The 22,305-nt window shown below is 31.5% G+C and overlaps 1 protein-coding gene across 1 annotated transcript in view; it reads left to right on the forward strand.

Moving 5' to 3' along the window:
- Window positions 1-11,197: 11,197 nt before the first annotated feature.
- LOC111679993 overlaps window positions 11,198-22,305 on the forward strand; it is a 68,620-nt gene continuing 57,512 nt past the window's right edge. Inside the window, exon 1 of the mRNA XM_046945380.1 lies at window positions 11,198-12,056. The gene's annotated coding sequence lies outside the window, so the exon portion shown is untranslated. The remainder of the gene's footprint in view (window positions 12,057-22,305) is intronic.

Consider the following 22,305-nt stretch of genomic DNA (forward strand, 5'->3'; position numbering starts at 1 on the left):
TCAAAAGCAACTAATAAATTTTAGTCTGGTGAGGCCGATTATATAATACTCTATACCTGTTATAAAAATAAAAAACCTTACCTCAAATATACTTAAGACATTTATTGTTGAATAAAATTGTGGATATTTAAGTCAAATTTTGAAGGTCCCTATAATTATAAAATTCATTGAGGTCATTAAGGCTGGTATAGAATATGGTTTTTCAGATTTTTGTCGGGATACGAATATGTATGTATAATGTTTAATTATAATGAACTTAAAAGTCCTATTCGGGAGGGTTCAGTTGTATAGGGCTTAGGTGAAATAATTTACCGTTAACCATTTTCTATAGGCTTCGTCTCTGGTACCATAGAAGATCGTGTGCCAATTTCCTTGTATTATTTCCAAAATTACCACCTGTAGTTTGAACACAAGGTTTACAATCAGTATTTGGGGGTTCAATCGCAGAGGTTTAGTCACAGAGTGAATAGAAAATCATGTACCATATAATTGTAGGTTACAAATATCAGCCCAAATCCAATATACCCACCACACTAAAGTGGTGTAGGGTAAAATGATTGACACAATTCAATCATTTAAAATAACAACTAACAACATAAATTTAATGACTAGATAAATACTTCCGATGCGAAATGACTTTGTCGAATTGTGGTGCATGAGCCGGCCACTGATGTTGCAGTTAATGCTGTCACTTATAGTGGTGGTGGATCTGGCGATAATGATGATGAGAACAACGAAGACGATAGAGACAACAACAACATTAGCTTCGATGCGAATGATTATGTAGAAAGATTATGATTGTGTCGATGATGGTAATTGAGAGTACGTGGATGTACCGACAGACCAACCGATCCATCGTCCGACTGGTTGGTTGCTTCTACGTACAAACATGACATGCGTGTTAAATTAAAATAAAGAAAATGAAAGAAAGAATATATATAAATAAAACCTCAAAGAAAAGAAAACGCATCGCGAAGTTTTTTTTTCAAAGCCTGAAGGTTGACTCTATCATGACTCTGTTGCAGTAAGTGAATAATTACACAAATTAACAGCCGCCACAGTAACAACAAGCTACAAATGTAGCTAGTTTCTTGTGGTATTTAAGTTTTTATTTTAAAAGTCTTTTTAACACACACAAAACATGCCGACTCATGAAAATTAGAATTGTACGCAGAGATAGACACATGTGACCAATTTATGTTCACTAAAGTTCGGACAAAACTTTAAATTGAATCCCTAAAATTTAGGGAATTTTTCACATTCACAAGAAATCTAAATTTTTTAGGATTTAAATTATAAGAAAATCACACATAAGTATATTTTATTTAAAAAATTGTGTTTGTTACTGGTTTAAAATTCTTAAGTCTCAATATTTCCAAGAAATCGTCATAATCATTACCTGAGACAATGTTGACTTTAATGTGGACTACATGTTTAAAAACACACAAATATTGTGTGTCAAATTAACATGACCAACTGTCAAGTTTTCAGGAGATGACAAATAGAAGTTAACCAATATCTATAAATAGCGAGCGAACCGCTCATTAAGAAACTATATTTCCATAATTTGCGCGAAATTTTGAATCATTGGTGACATATTTATGAGACCTTTTCATGATCTAATAGATTAGACCATCTCGCATTAGGTGTTTTACGGATAATTTATCGTTATGTGTTGCCCATGTGATCAGACATGCGTGAATTCATATAATATTTCGAAGTACCTTGCTTAAGTAACTAACTTGAAGATTCAACACCGGCCCTTTGTGTATCTAATATGCAGTTGGAAATGTTTCTGCATGATTCTGCCAGTCCATATACAAACACATTGCTCAAGTACTACAGCTATCTAATCTCTGTCTTTTGCTGTGAAGTTGCATACAACTCACGGGGAAGTAGATGGTTTCTGTTAATCCAACAGCAGCACCTAGAGACGTAATTGGAACACGAATTTATCAAAAGAGGAAAGGACTTGTTCTTACTTAAAGAAAACACACTATAATATAGTATACGGTAAGTACCCGAAAAAGGAAAAAGAATGCAATGGTATCACACATCTCATTCCCCTAACGCACTCGTTGAAAAAAATGTTCGTCACACTCTAGAGATACGGATGGTTTATGACTCGAACACCCCTACATCCATCCCGTATTAAATACACTTGAAACCAACCCTTTTCTGTCTTTAAACTAACATACTTTTCCCTCGAATTTGAGTTTAAACCAAAACTACTAATAACCGGACAAGGCAAAGTCCAAAACTTTGGTCCGTAGCCTAATTGTTCTGACCGTCCAGGTTATGTGGTTCTCTGGTTTGACCCTATGTCAAGGCAGAAAGACACCTTCTTTTCAGGGATTGCAACAACACAAAGTCTTTCATTAAAAACATGCCCCTGGGCGATTAATTATATAATGTCTTATTAGTTTGCCTATAAAAAGTCGTAACGAAAGACAGTCCTTGAGAGTTTTAAATATCATGTAAGTAGTATATGCGTTTATTTTGTCGCTTATTTGTCATATTAAATATCGCTGAAATCCTTGATAGATGCAACACGTTTATTTATTAATTGAATTCTTCCAACGGTCCAATGGGATATAATTCTTGAGCCCGTAGAAGTATTTATACCCACCATCAAAAAATAAGTTGGGTATACTGGTTTTGTCATTCCGTTTGTAACACAACGAAATATAGATCAAAGATCGACAAAAGACGATCAGCAATGTCTGTCCGTCTGTCTGTTTAAAGCACGATAGAGTCCGAAAGAAATTCCACATAAATAAGGCCTATATGAGGATCGGTCCATAATTGACCCTACCCCTCATATATGGTCCCCAACAAAAAATTACTTTAACGCCCATTATTGACATAAAATTTGAGTTAAGCGCTGAAATTCGACAAAAGTTTCTTAGAAGCAAAAATCTATTTACCTGATCTTATGAAGATTGGTCCATAACTAACACTACCCTCTATACAAGACCCCCCTCAGAAAATTACCTTTTTTAAGAAAAATTTGATCATATCTCAATGCTTTCGACTATATGAGTTCAAGAACCGATTTTGTGGAAATGAACTTTACAAACTGATCTGTGTCGTTGACCTCATCTAGCTTATAAATATCGTCGTTGCACATTTTTTCGGTGAAGTGAACCATAAATCAGAATTAGTTTTGTAACTACTTCATACTTTCCATGAAAGTTTAGATTTGAAAATTATGCCAATTTTAAAATTTTATAGTTGGTTCCATTATTTTTAAACAAAATAAGAACTTAGTTTTTTAACTGTTTCTCTAGAAATAGCTGCAAAAAATAAACTAATATTGAGCGAGAGAATTTTAATACTGTTCTTCTGCCACAAGTGGAGAGAAGTAAAATGTTTCGCAGTTTTGGTTAAATATATGTTTTTTTTTTTGCTGCAAAGCACTGTTTATGGTTGTTGCTGCATTTCCTATAAACAAAAAAATCTAGAAAAAATAAACAAACATAGAAATGATCGCGAACCACTTTCCAAACTCAGCCAGACAAGCAGATGTTGTTGGTTTGTTAAAGTTGCACTTGGAGCTAGAAAAAAAAAAACAGAACACATACATACGTACATACATATATACATATGGCTACCAACCAGCCATATATTAGAACGTATAAGCTTTGCAAAGATTTACTAAATAAAGCCAGACGAGACGAGTTAGTAGACTTTACTTAACTGTCTTAGCCTGATTGTTGTTCTAGTACCTCTGACTATTGATGTTGCTATTATTGTTGTTTTGGTTGTTGTTTCGTCTTCTGTTTGCTATCCAAGTTCCAGAAGCTTGTATTTGAAGAGTTCTTCAAAAACTATTTGTAATCAGCACAAAAAGTGGTAGTACGTCGTTGTTTTTGTTTAGCAGTTGCTATAGAATAACAACAAAATTTAAAATACATTCAACAAATTTTCGTTGGAAAAAAAAACAAAACAACAACAATCTGCAGTTGGAAAATAACAAACAGTAAGAAGGAAAATCTGTATGATTTTTGACTCGAATACAGCAAATGACGATCTGTAAAGCATGGATTTTTGTCGATCTGCTGGCATAGTATATGGATCTATTAAAATAATTATTTTGACGAATTTTGAAAAATGTTAATAAAATAACAGAAACTACATTTACAGTAGTTGTAACATCCAAATTACGCTCTAAACCGAAAAAATAACATCAGGGTTTCTCATATACATACGTAAACATGTTGAAAGGCTTAAATTCGTTACGTTACTGTCTCTTTGTTTAACTTCCGAGATGCAAAAATATCACTTCCGTTTCCAACCACACAAAATAAGTGACCTGTAATTGGTAGAACAAAAGACGGAGTCATCAAATAAACAGAGGACTTGTTCTTATCCATAGAGAACACTCAGTGGTAAATTTGGTACAAACAGAGTCAACAATGAACATACGCTCAGCATACAAATACATTGATTCTATATTTTTGACAGACACATAGAATACGAGAAAGCTTAAAACACATGGTATGGACCTCCAGCTTTAGTTTTAACTCAACAACTGACTCGCAGCCACTTTTAGTATAGTTATAAAATAGTAAAGCTTAACTTCTCCCTCTTTTCATTTCATTCTATCCCCTTTCCAATCAACAAGAAGAAGATAATACAATAACTAAGTCCAGATCCACTCCCTGTCACAATTCTAAACAGTGAATCGTTGAATTCAATGTACTTTGTTGAATTGGTACAGGTTCCATAGCATGAGTTGAAGTCTAATAATGGAAGACAAAAAAAACACTAACCAATTTTCAACTTCACTGTAACTTATCTTGCACATAAACGATCTAAACTACATTTATAAAATCAAATACACATACACGTACATACATATTCAAAAAACACTTAGAAAGCACAGACACATTAATGAAAAGAAAAACAACAACGTAGAAGAAGCAGATGAAAACAACAACAAAAATCGCACAACATCTAGCGGTTTTCTTTTGCAGTTATTTACAATGAAAATGAAGTCTCAAACTGGCAACAGAAGCAGCAAAAAAGTTTAGTTTAAGCTTGCTATGACAGATGCTCTTACATGGATATGTGTACATACATAAGTATGCAGTTGGATATTTAAACACATATATTGTTAGGCGGTTGGCGAATGCTGGCTGTCAGGCAGCATTTAGACTACAAGACAAGTTAAATAAACGCCTCAATATGTGATAGATGAAAGATCGGGTCAACTCACAGATTTGGCCGCAACATAAGAACCCAAATTAAGGAAAATAGCATACTGACTGTGATTCGTGAATATGAAACAATGCCTTCTAGTTTGTCACAAATTAACTCAGAAGATCTGAATTGGGAATATAAATACGAATTGGAATTTGCGCGGTAATGAGTCAGGACTACTTGAGGTTAACTGTTTTCGTATGTTTTGGTTATGAAATGATTTCAACAACTTTCTTTAACTAATTATCGGCTTTGAGCAACCTAATATCATACTGGATTTATATTGCTGACTATGGTTACATCTGTATTTGTCAATATTTAACTTAAGATATAAAAAGTTTTAAGCTTTTACAGTTCCTTGGTGAACTGCGCATTATGTCTGACCACTTGGTAAAGCTACTTCTGTTATTTAAACAGAATTTATTTACTTTGGAGGGGCAAAATGGTCTCGTATTGTTTTGTTGTTTTTGGCCACCGACTCAATGAAGTTCAAGTTCATGCTTGTTGACTTAGTTTCACTCAATATGTTTGAGTTAAATTGTGATCTGACAAAGGTTTCGTGAGTAAAACTTACGAGTCAAGAGAACAAGTATGGCAAAACATTTCTGCTTGCTGTAGCCGTTATTTTATTTTTTTTTTTGGTTTACTGAATTTTTGTCTCTACTTTGTTGCATTTATGTTAGTCGTTATTGCTGTTGTAAATTCCTATATACATTTTGAAGAAAATTTCTGAATAATGTTGGAGTTTGGCAAATTTACGCATGCGCAAAGCATTTTTTAAGTTGTTTCTTCAAATATTTTTTTTCGGTTGTTGTTTTTTTTTCGTTTTTTAATTTTTAATAATGTTGTTGTACCTGTGTTATCACCTGTTTTTTGGTATGTGGTTTTAGGCTTGTGTTGCATCTCCCCATTTTGCTTTGGCATCGTATGCTTGTGCTTGGTTAGGGCGTCAGGTAGGTTGGGAGGCTGTCACTGGGTAGAACTGTTATGGTGGGAATTGTATCTTTAAACTTGATTTGTTTTTTTATTCGTTTACTTTTCTTGTTCAATTTTTGAAGGATTGTTTGGTTACTCGGCTCTGTTATAATTTGAAACCGTTTTGTTGCTTTTTGATTTTGTGTTTTTGATATTCTTATTATGAAATGTTCGTTCGTAAATTGAATGCTTTTGTAGAATCGTGAAAATACTTTAAACGTAGTATTTAGTTTTTTTTTGGTCGATAATAAAATCAATTCTCATGCGTATAAAATGGGAGTTGCAGAAATTGGTTGCAGGTACATATTTATATTTAAAATATAATGTTATGGAGAGGGTTAGATGTTACAGCTATTAATTTTTAGGCATTAAATTTTAGAATAATTTTGCTGAAAATTATTGGAATTTTTAAACAAGGTCTATATCAGTAAATACATTATATCAGTTAATACATTAGAAATATTCGATATTTAGATTCGAAATTAGTTGAAAATCTCAAATATAAAGGAACATAGGTTAATTTAAGATAATAAACAAGTAAGAAATTACTAATCTACTTAACTTATTTATTAGCTAACAAGGAAAGATCCATTTCAATGGAGGCTTGGCGTAATAATAAATCCATTTCAATTATTTTCTATAATCTTTGTCCGAAAGCTATATATTTCGGCCTGTACGAACATGGTTTAATCAAATTAGAAAGTGATTCTGATTCTACCGATCGACTCAGAACTTAAAGGTGGTAGAACAAATATTTTTGTCAAACATCAGTATAAACATATACATATAAAAACTATAGTGACGCATGGTAAATAAGGGTCAGGAAAAAATTTCGGAGCAGTACAATTCTCGGCCATTTTACACTCAAAAAATGCTTTTAACATTAAGATTTATATCTTCCATTTTATGTCCTTTTGGCCGCTGCAAAGTGTATAACTCATTTAATTATGAGTTAGTTAGTTAGTTAGTTAGTTAGTTAGTTAGTTAGTTAGTTAGTTAGATAGATAGTTTGTTAGTTAGTTAATTAGTTAGTTAGTTAGTTAGTTAGTTAATTAGTTAGTTAGTTAATTAGTTAGTTAGTTAGTTAGTTAGTTAGTTAGTTAGTTAGTTACTTACTTACTTACGTAAAGACTTATAGTCTAAAGCGCACTTCAAGTAGTTGTAGTATTGGGCGAGCTTTTTCGGTGGTAATGGCTTCGTGCTAATCTCTAGATATCTCGTATGTACAGCTTTAATGCAAATCTGCTAAAATATGTGTGCAAATATTTTAATGATATGACACTATTTAACATTAAAAAAAGGACTCTAAAGACACCTATCCCTTAAATTTTCAAACATATGACGACACAAATATTCTTTTTTTGATATCAACATTCGTTTAGAAGATATGATATTACCAAATTTACCGGTTTTTACCCCCTTCATATTCGAAATCCTTGTTCCGATTTTTCTGAAAAATTGAACTTATCTTAACTTGGTTATGGCGTATTTGTGTACCATTTTTTTTTCTATGATGTCAATTAATTGTATGGGGACAACGTACAGTGCGTCGTCTGATGAACATGAAAAAATGAGGCAATATATTTTTTATATGTCACGTTCAAATATAATTTCTGCGACTTTAACTAGACTATAGTTTATAAATTGTATAAAAATTAAAAAATTATATAGAATTTCACAATACCTATATGTAAATACCTACTTTTTCATACATATCATAAACTAAACTAAATATTTCATTAAAATGTAAATATATTTACAATTTTCCCAGCCAACTAGAGTAAATGCATAATTTTTTCATTTAAGCTATTTTCACTCTGTCCGAATACCATAAATTATAATGAATTTAAATGTATATACATACCTATTCTATATACATACATATGTGTGTGTATACATACCCACTTACAGCAGGAGGAGATGTTATCATGAACGTTAAGAAATCCACATTACAACATTTTCTATAAATTCATTACAATTCGTTTCTTTCTTTTTTTTTGCAATCACGACATTTCCACCTGTTGTAAGCAGATCTTTACAACATTTTTATTTCTTTGCATAATAACTCTTTTTTGTTAATTTTTTTTCTGCTGTTTGTTGTATGTTCTACTGTGTAAGCAAAAAATAAATAAATATAAATAAAATGAAAGAAAAAAGGTTCAAGGTTGTCCATGTAAATCTTGGCAAATATCGCAACGAATGCCAGCATTTCATCGTCATCTCAACCTCCTTTTAATCTGCTCCTCATGCTACGAAACGAAATCAATCGTTTTCGAAATTCGAATACAACTATAGATATAAAAACAGCAGCAGCAACAACAACAACAACAATTTGTGTATGCAAAAAAAAAACTTAAGAAAAATATACATTTTAAGAAGATGAAGAAGAAAAAAATACAAACACAATCAAGACAACATGCAACCGGATTTGGAAGACATTTGGTGAAAAATCACGGTATTTCAACTGCAACATTCAACAAAACATGAACAAAAAAATATCACAAAAATTCAATATAAACCAACCAAAAGCCGAAAGTCTCGATTGACAACTTTTCTTCTGCTAAAAACGGCAAAAATCAAAACCAAAAAACATACCAGCCAACCAACAACAATAAAAAAAAAACATGCATACTTCTTAACTGAAAAGAAATTGTTTGTAGACGAATAAAATACAAAATACGACTTTTCAACTTTAATTGAGTACAACCAAAATCTATGTGGAGAAGCTGGAATTCATCTTTTTATTTTCTTGCGGACTTCTTTCTTTTTTGCTTTAACACCAAATAAAATTGAGTCAAGTGTAACAAAAAATATTTAACATATAAATCATTGAATTTTTTGTGAATGATTTTAAAAGAAAAATCACATTTCAATTCGAGAATGTTTTTTTTCACTTCTTCATTCAACTGAACTCAATTTTTCTCTGCATAAAGAAATTCACTCAAGCAGATAAAATTTAACTCAAAATTTGTTCAAAATCAAAAATCCATTCAAGCCATGGTTCACAATTTGGTGAGAAAAATGCTGCTAAAGCAGCAAACTACTCATTCATGTATGCGGCGCATGAGTAAATGCTGCTGCCGCAAGCTGCTTATAGCAGACAACATTGGTAACAGCAGCAGAAGAATGAAAAGAACTTGTTGGTTTTGTTGTTGCTGTTTCTTCTTCGAGTTGAATCGGTAGCAAAGAAAGCAGACCATCATCATGAAAATCGTCTGTCTGTCTTCAGAACTGTGCTGCCAACAAAGTGAATATTTATAAAAAAGCGTTTGAACAATTCAATACTTTTGGCAGCGACTGTTCAAGGGACTTTATTAGTTAAGTCTAATTTGTGAAATGACTTTTGAGATTATGTGCTTTTTTTAGCAAATTTTGAGTTACCTAAAATACAAAATTCATATATCTGAAAAAAACATACCTACCACAACATACTTACCACAACGGATCCTATTATCTGAAAAAAAACATACCTACCACAACGGATCCTATTATTGGACCTAAGTTATCTATGATATAGGCGGCTACCAAAATACCTTAGCGTACAATTTGCTACAGTACTAGAATTTTACACGAAATACGCCCATATTAGTGATATTGTAATCTCTGGGGAAAAAGGTGCTATTAATACCTCTAGTCTGCCGGTCAGAGATAGAAGCCGATACAAAATGGTCAGCGGCGGCTAATTATAGAAAATATAGGTGGCGGCTAAATTGTCGTCTCAATTTAACTTTTTCTGCAGATATTGACCTATAAGCGTTCTTTCTTCATATTGTATGGCAACTCTTTTCAATTTGGTATAAGAATTTAATTTAGGGGCAACTCCTTTCAAATTCGTAAAATTATTGCGATTCCAATCTTTATCAGCGGCTACGTTTAAGCCGGCTTAGCCGAACGAAGTCGGCGGCGGCTTGTAAATTATTACCTGCGGCCAGTCGCCTCCGATTTAAGCCTTCTCGGCTTGTATCTCCGGGACTGTAATGTGGTATGTATCTTCAGCCTTTCAAATTGAAATGATGTAGACCAATAAAATCTAGTACCACGGGAACCAGTAGCCTACAGAACAGATTTTTCTGGTTAAAACACAGTTAATAAAGAGGTACCTGATTAAAATGTAGGTTTAAATACTGTTTCACGCTGATATTGCACAGACGAGTGACTGTGGGACTAAGCGTCGTAAATAAGTTGGTGTTAAGTTATATGCACGCGATAAATGTAGCGGTATATTTCGAGTGACAGTGTCGGAAGTTGATCCCTAAGAGTGTGTCGAATGAATAAGGAGTGTTTGGGTTGAGTGATTATGAATGAAAGGCATTTTATAAGAATGATGTCATAAAATGTTCTTGTCCAGTTATGTTAAGTGTTTACTCTGTTCAGAACAGTGTGTTTCTTTGTGAGTAAAAAGAAGTCCTCGGCTTATTTGATGAATTCGTGTTTCGGTCAACCGATATAGGTGATCATCTGCGTGGTTATAAACAGAAATTATTTTTTTTTTTTGCATCTCGGGGTTATAAACGGAAATTATGTTGTTTGCATCAGGACGGGGCAGCAATGATCTGAGATTAGATGTACCCCGTCCCTTTGTACTGCCAACGCTGCAGGTTTTTACGTAAAGAATTTCACATCTTTACACTATCAGTGGAAGGCATGGAATCTGAGGGTAGCGGAACTCATACCGTATATAAACAACAATTAATATAACAACATGTCCATTGTGTTAAGATTAACATACAAAATAGTAACATTTGAATTTGTGAATAACAAATTATTTTACAATATATCTGTAATAGTTTTGTAAACAAAAGTTAAGTTGACCTTAGGCAATCAAAACCGTTATTAATGATTAGAAAGTTCAAGAACAACAAAAGCGTCTCTCCAAAACAATTTAAAATGTATTAAAAAAACGCCAACATTAGCATTACTCGAAGTAATCTAGCAGCACTACTACCTCCAGCAGCAACCGTAAGAAGCAGGCAGATGTGGATGGCTGGCAATATGACCAACAGTTAGACAAATACGAGGCCAAAGAAAGTATCGCGTTTTCATACGCGTATTTTGTCTTCGTCGTTTGTTCAGTTAACACGTCTGTGCGGTTGGCTAAAATCCACAAGATAAACAATATTTAACGTTTTATTTTCTTTTTTTTTTGGTTTGTTCTGTTTCTCGTTTACTGTCTGTATTTATTTGTACCTACGAACGAGCCGAGATCAAAGTGTGTCTCAAGTTCTGTTGTTTTTTCGCCCTGTTACGACGATTCATAAAGTGAAAAACAAGTGCTTTTTTTGTACCGTTCAGTTCAGTTCTTCTTGTTTTTTTAACTTGTTGGTCTTTTGTTTCGTTTTACGTTTAAATTTTGTGAGTGTTTGTGTATGAGTTTTTGAATCTGCTCTGATTCTGACCGACAGGCACTTTAAAAAAATGTGTTGAAAATTTACAAAAAAAAAAAAATATCTGAAGAAAAACGAATTTGTGCTAAAATTGCTCAAGTACAAGACCAGCTACGAAAAAACAACAACATAAAAGTTCTACAAAAATAACAAAAAAAAGAAGTGTTTCATATCGTGTTTAAAGAAATTGTGAGTGTGTAAAATTGTTTTGGCTCCTCAAATTGTTTCTTTCATACACATTCACAGTGTTTTATTGAAATAAATACGCGGCAACATTCAAAAGAAATAATCATAAAAAAATATTTAAACACAAAAAACCTAAAGCAAAAGAATATATAATTTAAACGTTACAATTTAACATTAAAAAATCCCTCTGCTCGTTATCTACCGAAGAAGAAGAAAAATATAAAAAAAAACAAATTGCAGTATCAGCTCCAATTCCGACTCCATTCAATTCAACTCAACTGGGAGATTGAAAATTGTGTTAATAAGGTGCGAAAATCAAAAAGAGTTTTTTTTTATTTTAAAGAAAGCAACAAAATGAAAATGTAAAATAAACATGAATTAACAACATTGTTAATGGAATAATTGGAATATTGTTATGGTTATATATATGAAATTTATTCATTTAACATTTATATTATATTTAAGTTTTTTTCTCTTGTTTTTTGCTTAAATTAATTGAAATTGTTTAACTGTGTAAGTGTGTTAACAATTTTAAATTAACTTTGATTTGTGGTATTACGATTAACCAAGTTCAAGTTTAAATTTCAACAATATAGTTATCATTAGAAATAATAATATCATGCAATTTGCTTGATACTTTTGTTAAGATAATTTAAATATCATTAAATTTGATTGCGGTTGATTATATGATCAAAACTTTTCGATTTTCTGTAAAATTTAGGTTTTTAAAATTTAACGTCTTTTTCTTTTAAAATTTATTATTTGTCATATTATACTTCATCCAGTGTTCAGAAAATCCTTTTTCTGGACCTAGAATTTCCTAATCCCTATATTTTAAGGATGAGAAAGTAGTTGCTCTTTCCAGTTTTTATAGTTGTAAACTTCTGTGCCCACTTAGAATACATATTAACATAGGACTTATTCGTTCTGTTGGGTGCTTCTCGCCATTTTCTAGTTAGGGCTACTCCGTAAGACGTGGTTCCACCCACCGTTTACTTGTTGTAAGTTGATCTCTAGAAACGCATCGAATGGTTTTGTATCCGTCAAATTTACTTCCTCAAACACCCTTTCCATTTTAATATTAACTATATTATTACCTCCCAATAGCTTGGTTTTGATATTGAATCCTATAAATTTGTACAGATTCCGTGATTGCATGGACCTGGTTCACATTGGGAAACTTTTGTTGAGAAACTTTTGATTTTGTGTGTGAGAGAAAGTGGTGGTTGATATTTCTTTCTCTTTCTCTCACACACACAAAAATCAAAAGTTTCCCAAAAAAGTTTCCTCGTGTGAACTAGGTCATGGACTTCCGCTACGATGTTGAAGGGTTTTACGTTTCCTTACTTCACGATGGTACATTTTCAATCACAAGAAAATATACCATCGTGCCATCACAGACTTTTCTTACACGACTGTGATAGCTCAAGTACTAGAGTTATTTGACCATTTTTACCTGCGAGATTCAAAAACATTACAACCACGTACATGGTTGACCGAAACACAAATATATTATATGAGGACTTGATCTTACTCACAAGCGTTGGTATTTTATGTTATTCTCTAGTTGGACCCAATGTTAAATTATTCCAAGCAAAGGCCAAGGATACATTTGAATATTAGCCGTTTATAGTCCCAGCAGAATAGGGTACCGTTCACTTCCAAGATTCCAATAATACCAAGTTGAAGAGTTTACATGTCCCAGTAAAACTTATGTTATTAGGTTATGAAATATATTTCTGACTTTCAGTTTTGATCAAGAGACCCTCAGAAGTTTCGCTAGACTACTATCATCTATATGCGGCCAATTTCCGCCAAGCGATATGTTCTAAAACATATCAGGATCTAATAATATTTCTGTAAATTGAACCGTCCAGCCAATCCAACTCACTTAGTCATAATTACTTTCGCATTATTGTATAGATTTCTTTAGAGATCACCATTTTTCAGTATCCCATATCAAATGACTTAGTTTGCGCTCTCTAAGAACGTTATAATCGGCCAGAAGGTGTTGTAGGGATTCTTCTACATCTTTGTCTAAAAAAATTCTTCAGAAAATTATTCTAATTCTGTAAAGTATAGTTATTGTGGCTACAAGAAGTTTGATCTTACGAATTCTTCTTTATCTTTATCCAAAAACTTCTTCTGAAACTATAACGTGTGGGCTGTCATGTATCCAATCATGTAGTGTATAGTTATTATGTCTTTAAAAAGTCTGGTCTTACGAATCCCTATAAAGGTCTAAAACGGTCAAAATCGCTAAAGCTTTTTGGATATCCAGCGAGTGGGTCAGTTGCGTTCCACTTTTTCCAAAAAATGTGTATCAATCATATTAGTTAACAGTATCTGGGGAGTTAATGACAATTTAAAAAAAATCGCAGATTGAAAACAATGCCAGTGGATCCTTTTCCATGCGCAATTGCAGCTTTTTCCTTTGGTATTCTGATTTGAAAAGTCCAAAGTGGGTAACCATCGAGCTTGTTGTGCGCTTCTTTACTGGGAAATGATAGTGAAAAACCCTTTTAAAGAGCTTTTTGGACATCATCCGATGTTCTTAAACTTTGTTTTATGAATGTATTTTAATCAAATTGTTCGTATTCTAGTTTCTAGTTCATTTATCGTTAGGGTGCTCTATTGAATTCTTAATAATAATGCATTCTGATAGAATCCTTTGCTGTTCAATATAATTATTTAATGTGCTCTTACTTTAGATTTATAATTTAATTAAAATTTCCTCGGTTTTATACTCAATCTCAACCCACAATTTTTTACCAATATATTAATCTTTCTGAGCTAGTAAATTGATGTAATCTGTAATAAAATAAAATTGACAAACATTATAAATTTATTTTAATCTTTCTGAGCTAGTAAATTCATTTAATCTGTAATAAAATAAAATTGACAAACATTATAAATTTATTTTATAGTTTTTATATAAAAGAAATAAACATTTTCTATTTGTCGACATTTTTAAGAGAAAATCTATTTTGCATAGAGAATAACATTTTAATAAGAAAAGACTTAAGACATAAACATGTCTTAGTTTTTATTGTCGTAATAAAAAATGAAGAAAGACTTAAGAAACATGCAGCACTATTAAATTGAGATCAATGAAAGTTGTTGTTGGTTTTGTTTTCGCTCTCATTTGACTGCTCACACTGAAAACCTAAAACTTAGAAAACGAACTTTAGAAAAGAATATAAAATTGTCATTGTATTAGTTGTTGTTGTGTGGTGTGTTTGAAATCTTTAGACTTAGGAAACGAACTTTGTTTTCACTTAAATGAGATCAATGAAGTTTTCTTTCATTCATATAAAACTATTATTGAATGTTTTTGTTTTTTTAATAAAAGACAAATGAAAGGAAGTTTTAAAAACTAATTGATTGGAAAAATCTGAAATGAATTATAATCTTTTAATTTCTATTTAAAGACATTAAAGCTTAAGTTTTAGTGTTTGAGAAAAAAAGAAGTAAAAGTGATCTTTTAAGATATTTAAATCAAATTATCTTTTGTTTTTTTTTTAATTCAATATTTTTTTTTATTTTTTTGTATCAAGAATATTCTTTAATGAAATCAGATTGGCACCTGTTGCTTACTTTTAATAACATTTATGTAAAACAAGGTGTTAAACAAATTGCAATTCATCTTATTTAAAAAAAAAAATAATAAAATATTCATTACATGGCTGTCAGAAAAGCCTAAAAGGAAATTTTCATTTACATAATTTCTTATTTATTTACGCACACTTTATATTTTCATTTAAACTCAACTGAAATGAAAAATTAACTGGAAAGAAATTTTCACCAAAGCGTGTTAACTTCTTGTTATTCTCTCGTTGTTAGTTAAATAAATATTTAAGCTTTTTATTAAATTTAATTAACGAAAAAAAAGAACATTAATGTTTTCTTTATCAAATTAGAACCCCTTCAATTGGAATCATCATTTATGGAGTAAATGTCATGCTTTCTAATTTTCAAGATTCTGCTTTTATCTTGAAATTCTTGTCTAACGAAACTTGCGTAACGGCGTTCTAAAAGCAAATAATGAAAAAAAACTAGAAATATTTTAGATGCTTTTTCGGGTAACACCAACATAAGCCGTTAACAATGTAAACATTAAAATAATGAAAAATTAAAAAAAAATATTTTCACATACTCAGAGAGAATTTTGTATGAATTTTTGATTTTTAATAACACACCTGCTTAAATGAAAATGAATATACACAATAACCCGGTTATATGATAGGGAGCCAATGTATACCTATGAGTCAACACATTATTAAATCACCAATTAGTGCCCCTAATATAGAAATTATATCAAGTATTTGCAATAGAGTAAATTGTGCAACAAAAGTCTATTCCTAGTCCCCTATCGACCTGCAGGGTCACATGACCAGCTTATACTCATTCACAGACATACAGTTAAAAATATGTAAGAAAAACGTATGAGCTAAACAAGTTAAGATTTTCTCTAGATACCACACGGTCTTGTACAAACCGATGGACAGACAGACAAAGTGTGTGTGTGTTTGTGTGAATACCTTTACAGTAAACACATTCGTTTACATATGAATAATGTTGTTGTCAAAGTATTTTAAGTGGTGCGCTCTGTTGATGGTGGCGGGTTTGCTGTCGTTGCTGTTTGTTGTTGTGGTTTATGCCACAACTTTTCTTTAACCACTTCTTTTACAATTAAAATATTTTGTTATTTTAGCGACAAAGTTAAATTTCTTTACTTTGGTTTTTCATTTCCTTTGATAAGTTGTTGTTGTTTTTTGTGGTATTTCTTTTATTTTGTGGTTAAAATATTTAACATTTTTAATTTTATGGATTTTTCATGTTAATCAGGTGTAAATTTGCGACTTTCGTAAACAGTTCTTAGGACTTTAATAACACAGATGAATTTTTTGATATGGAGCTAAAATTTTTTAAACATGAAGATAAATGCCTACATTGGCGTAAAAAAGATATCGTAATTTTATTATTATACAAAGCAATATATGTTTGAGAATTGAGCTGTTCTAAAGTTATTGAGATATCGTGTGCCAAAAATTTAAAACATACCGTGTTTTTGGTCATATTAAGAACGTTATAAAAACGTAAAGACACTTTTATTTATAAAATCTATTATGTCATCTGAAAACTCAAATTATCGACTTTAAAACAAAAGTTTTAAAACCATACTGATTCGAGATATCTTAACCTAAAACTTGATACATTCACACATTAAAAGGCAGCATTTTATTCGACTAATTTGGATTTTCAGATTTTATAAATAAAAATATCTTTCCGCTGTTATGAATTCTAAAAATTTCGAACACAATATCTCGAAAACGCAAAGTGGTGGGGAATTCTGGGCAACTTAATCGTTTGTATACATTGGTTATTTGATTCCGACACTTCCAAGTATTGTTGGTTTCAATTATCTTAATAGATTTGTTTAACATGGTAGTTCACTACACGCGAATTGGCAATTAGAGTCGAAGAAACTCTGTTTTGACCAGACCAGGCTGTAGCGGCGAGAAATTTCAGGACATTATTAAGCTTAAATCCAAGGTTTGATATGAAGTAAATGCCCGGATGGAGTCCAAGCCGACTAGCAACCAGTGTCCCGTTATTACTGCTGTCATCCTCGATATATTCCGACTACTAGGTTTTATAATGTGTTTTTGCCTCTTAACTTTGCCTCCTAACATATGTGAATGTTATTTCACCTATTTTCAGACTTTTGAAGAAAGATTCTGAGGGTACTTATATTGATAAAACCTAGCGGAGTTGCTACGCAAACTACGTTGGACATTTCAAGAGCAAACTCCGTTCTATCAAGCTCGTTCTATCAAGCAACCCACTTATGACAGATCCTTCCTGCATTGTCTTACTAATAGGAATAGGAAAGTGTTAATATAAGAGTTAAGTGAGAGAAGAGCCGCATATTTTCGGCAAAAAATGCATATATATCCGCGAATATTAAGGTCATGTAGTAGCTTGCAGGCTAACATTATCACAAAGATGGTGATATATGCATAATTAGCGTCTTCATAGAAAGAACCAGAATCAAAACACCACAGTTTATTTTCGAACAATCTGTTCGGTGGGTATATGTTTTTAATCTCCATCTCTTCCAGATGAGCAGATATAGTATTCAGAGCTTTTGAATTCCTAGTTCTTAGAACACTTGTAATTCCAACGGATGTTGACCTCTTTAGTTTCTAAATCTGATCTACATCACCAGGCGTAGTAGGTAAACGTCACCTTTTTGACTCTATAATGGATGTTGCCAGTTTTGCTTGCTTGGGTTTACTCCTAGGCCAGTACATGTGTTCCTGTTACTGAGTAGCGCTAAAGCATCAGACCAGAGATATAAGCCGATGTAAAATGATCGGCGGCGGCGGCTTATTATAGAAAATATCGGCGGCGGTTAAATTGTCGGCTCAATTTAACCTTTTCTTCAGAAATTGACCTTATAAGCGTTTATTATATTGAAAAATCTCTGTATAATAGTCTGTTATATAGAAACCTGTCTATATATAAGTTTTTTCTACAGAAAAATGAACATTTATAGTAGTTTTCACAATTTTAATATTAGCATAATATTGTGTGGCAACACTTTCCAATTTGCAATAATAATTTAAAATAGTGGCAACTCAGTTCAAATTGGTGAATTTATTTTCCGAAATACATGTGTGATTCCAATTTTTATCAGCGGCTACGCTTAAGCCGGCTTAGCTTTTGAGCCGAAAGAAGACGGTGCGGCTTGAAAAATATTACCGTCGGCCGCTGATTTGAACCGTTTCGGCTTGTATCTCTGCATCAGACAGACAAAGGACGTGTATAAAATTTTGATGTCGATAGCGAGAGTTGTCGTACATATGCTAATGTTTAAGAGATAGTAATGTAAAAAATCCGTTTATGGACTCAACGCAACATTAAATAAAATATGTTTTACTTCATATATTGGACTAATCCTTTGCGATGTACTCTTAACACGGAGTTATCTAATTTTTTGTAGAGGACAAACTGCAAGTCCTTTCCATAAAATTAGGTTACTTCATGTTAAGAGTACACCATCTATATAAATTAGATACAAAAATTACATAATCTAAATCTTAATATTTACGAAAAATTCGTTTACTATACGAATTATTACTTAAGCAAACTCTTCTCTAATTTTACGAAAGTGCGTAATATAAAAGAAAACAAATACAAATGAGTTGAAACGCTAAAACTAAGTTAGTTTTTTTTATCTCATCTGGTATTTGAGATATTGTGTTCCGAAATTTGAGAAAATGCCATTTTTAACTCATTTTGAGACGTTATAACAGCGCCAAGAGAATTTTATTTGTAAAATGTTGTACAATAACCGTTAAAAGGTTCAATTCAATGGATGATATCTCAACAACTACAACCATTTAAAATAGATAAAAGCGAAATAAACGGAAAAATTAAAAATAATTTAATTTAAAAATTTGTTAATGTATTTTTATAGAAAGATATTTTTAAAAAGAAAGAATATATGCCAGATATTAAGCCTTTATTTTAAAGCTGACAGAATGGACTTCATGAATAAAGTTGTCTTCTTGCAGTTATAAAATCTCAAAAAAAGCCCAAAAATTTCGATATATCAAATACTAGTTGTGATGGAGAATTTAAGGCCAGATTTGGATTCAGAAGAACCGTGTCCTTTAGAATGGCATACTTTGGTCTATTGGTTAGAAATTTATTGACCTATGATATTTTAAAAATTTCAAAAATAATTGCATAAATAAATATTTTGCAAAATTTTACCATATTTTCCTAAAATATTTCATGCTGTGAAACAACGAATCACTCGTACAATGTACGACAATTTTCATATATTTTAAGCATAAATTGTTTTCTGTGTATGTAATCATTAGATCCCAAGCCCGCTACATGGATTCATTTAAACGAAATTATTTATATTTAACGCTATTAAGAATAGAAGTTTAAGGGGCTGCCTTAGCATCCTTATAGAATTATCGACATGATAATTTGGTATTGGATAATATCCATTCATTTTCGTTATTGCTGCAGATCCTGTATAGCATTTAAAAACTTATTTAAATGAAATAATTTGTGTAATTAAATGAAATAAGTTTTATATCTATGAATCTACTCTTGAGCACAGATGTATCAGAACTCTATACGTTCTCATAAAAACATAAAATTTCATAGAAATATAAAATTCTCATAACACGTAATTGCAATTGGCATATATATCTTTATACATTTCACACTCCCCCAGTTACAAAAATTTGATTTTTATCTTAAGTTTAAAAAACAAACCTCTACTTTACCAGTAGTAAGTACTACTATTCACATATTTATTTACCGTCTATGAAAATGTTTTATTTTTATTTTGTTCCTTTTTTTCATATTTTTTTCCAATTTACTACATTTTCCATCAGCATACTTCATTCTCAGATACTACAGTTTTATTATTTATTTGAGTTTTAGTTTTATTGCATTTTACATATCTTGTTGACTTGTTGAGCACGCGCAGCTTTACGTATGAGTAGATTTCGTATACGCGATCAGCAGTGAATAAGTGTGTCTGTCTGTCATTATTTGTGTAAGTGTAAATATGATTCTCTGATCTGTCTAGTGCATATATTTATATGATCATAGGAATGAACATTCCAAAAGAATGAAAAGAAAAAAACTCGCACGAGTATGTACTTTTTTACAGCCATCCATCCATCCACACATAAAATTATTTTCATTTTTGATTATATATGCTACCATTTTTCTCCGTAAAAATTTTATGGCAACAGACACACTCACTCACACAAAACGATAATGCAGTTGCAACAATAGATCAATACAGTAGATGTTTGTTGCATGTTAATAAAACTGAAAAAGAAAAAAACTCAAAACGAATACACTTGTTTCGTTCGTGTGTGAGTAAAAATACGATCATGTTTTTATGCCATTCATCATATTTATTGGAAAAAAATGAAAGAAAAGAAGTAAAACAACGTTTTAAAGAAAATACATTTGTATGCCGCATTTGAGCTGTAAACGGTGGTAAAGTGGTTGAATATACATTTCTATCTATCTATCTACTCTCGTCTGTCTTTATAAGTTTCTGCTTCATGTTGCTTTTGTGAAATTTTTATCGTTTGTTTTTGTTTTTTTTTTCTTTTTTTTTTTTGTTGGCTTAATAAACAGTCGTTTGTTTTTGCTTCATGCCATTGATCTACTGATCTATATTTTATATTAAAAACGTTTGTTCGTTTGTTGTTCGTAGTGTTTGCAGCTCGTTGTTGCTTTAGTTGCTGTGTTGATTTTTGTGCTCTTTTAGCTAATTATCAATTTTTCCCCATCAAATGTAAAACAACAAAACAAAATAAACCTCAACAATGTGTTTTACTTATTTAAGTAGTTGCTGCTTGCCTCCTCACTTCAGTTGCAGAGTTTGTGTTTATATTTTTTTTACCCAATAAACATAAATTGCAAGTGTTACGATAATGATTTAGATTAGGAATATCTTTATTATACTTATAACTAAACATATACAGTCAGATATTAAGTCAGTCAGTCATACATATGTATCTATAATTATATGGTAGACAAAATAAAAACATAAATGTAAAAACTTGTTAATAACTGGATGATAAAAGTGCAACTCTCACATTTGCCATTATTTTTATAATATTTTTTTCATTTTATAAGATTTCATAAATTAATAAAATAATAGTTGTTTATATCTGTTAGATTTTATATCTTTGTAAAATTAATAATTTTAATGGAAAAAGTTCCAAGCTTTAAACATTGAATATTGAAAATTAAATAATTAAGAAATGATTCTCGGACTACCCCACTATATTATAGTATATGATAAACTTAGTAAGCGGGTCTAATATGGGGACTAGGTACGAACTGTAATTTTACCAAAATGAGGGTCAAATGAGACCCAATCATTACGAAAATTGTCGGTTATTTTAGACTTTTATAAAACCAAATTTTGTTGACTTTTGTTGATTTATTAGAACATATAACAAAACAATAAGCGTACAACTTCTATTCGGTCTCGAGAACATACTTGCTCGATTGCTAAGATGCTATGGCCCTATATGGATCCTCATTCTACACATTAGGGCTAAGCAAAACTCTTCTATGAACTCTGTTATCAGTTCTTACAGGTCATTCCAAGTTCGGAAACCATACAAGACGCATTGGACTTCCACACAATAACTTCTGTAGAAGCTGTCAAAATGAGAAAGAAGAGGAAACAATTACTCATCTTCTGTGTAATTGCCTGGCCCTTGAATCGATTAGTTATCAGGCAATAGGGTCGACATACTTTTCTGATCTATAGACCTGAACGTATTCTCGCATTTTTAAAATTGTGGAAATGGGAGTGAATTTATTACACACTATGTTCTCTTCACTTCTCTATAAGCTTCGAATACCATATTTATCCATTCAGTTTATTCTTCAATCCTTAAATATTATCTTTGCTGTCTCTATCACTTTTTTATCTTTCCGTATCTTGTTTTCTTTCCAAACATTGCCCATCTGGGACCCTATTGGA

The sequence above is a fragment of the Lucilia cuprina genome, chromosome 3 (assembly GCF_022045245.1).
Source record: "Lucilia cuprina isolate Lc7/37 chromosome 3, ASM2204524v1, whole genome shotgun sequence".
In the NCBI taxonomy this organism is placed as follows: domain Eukaryota; kingdom Metazoa; phylum Arthropoda; class Insecta; order Diptera; family Calliphoridae; genus Lucilia; species Lucilia cuprina.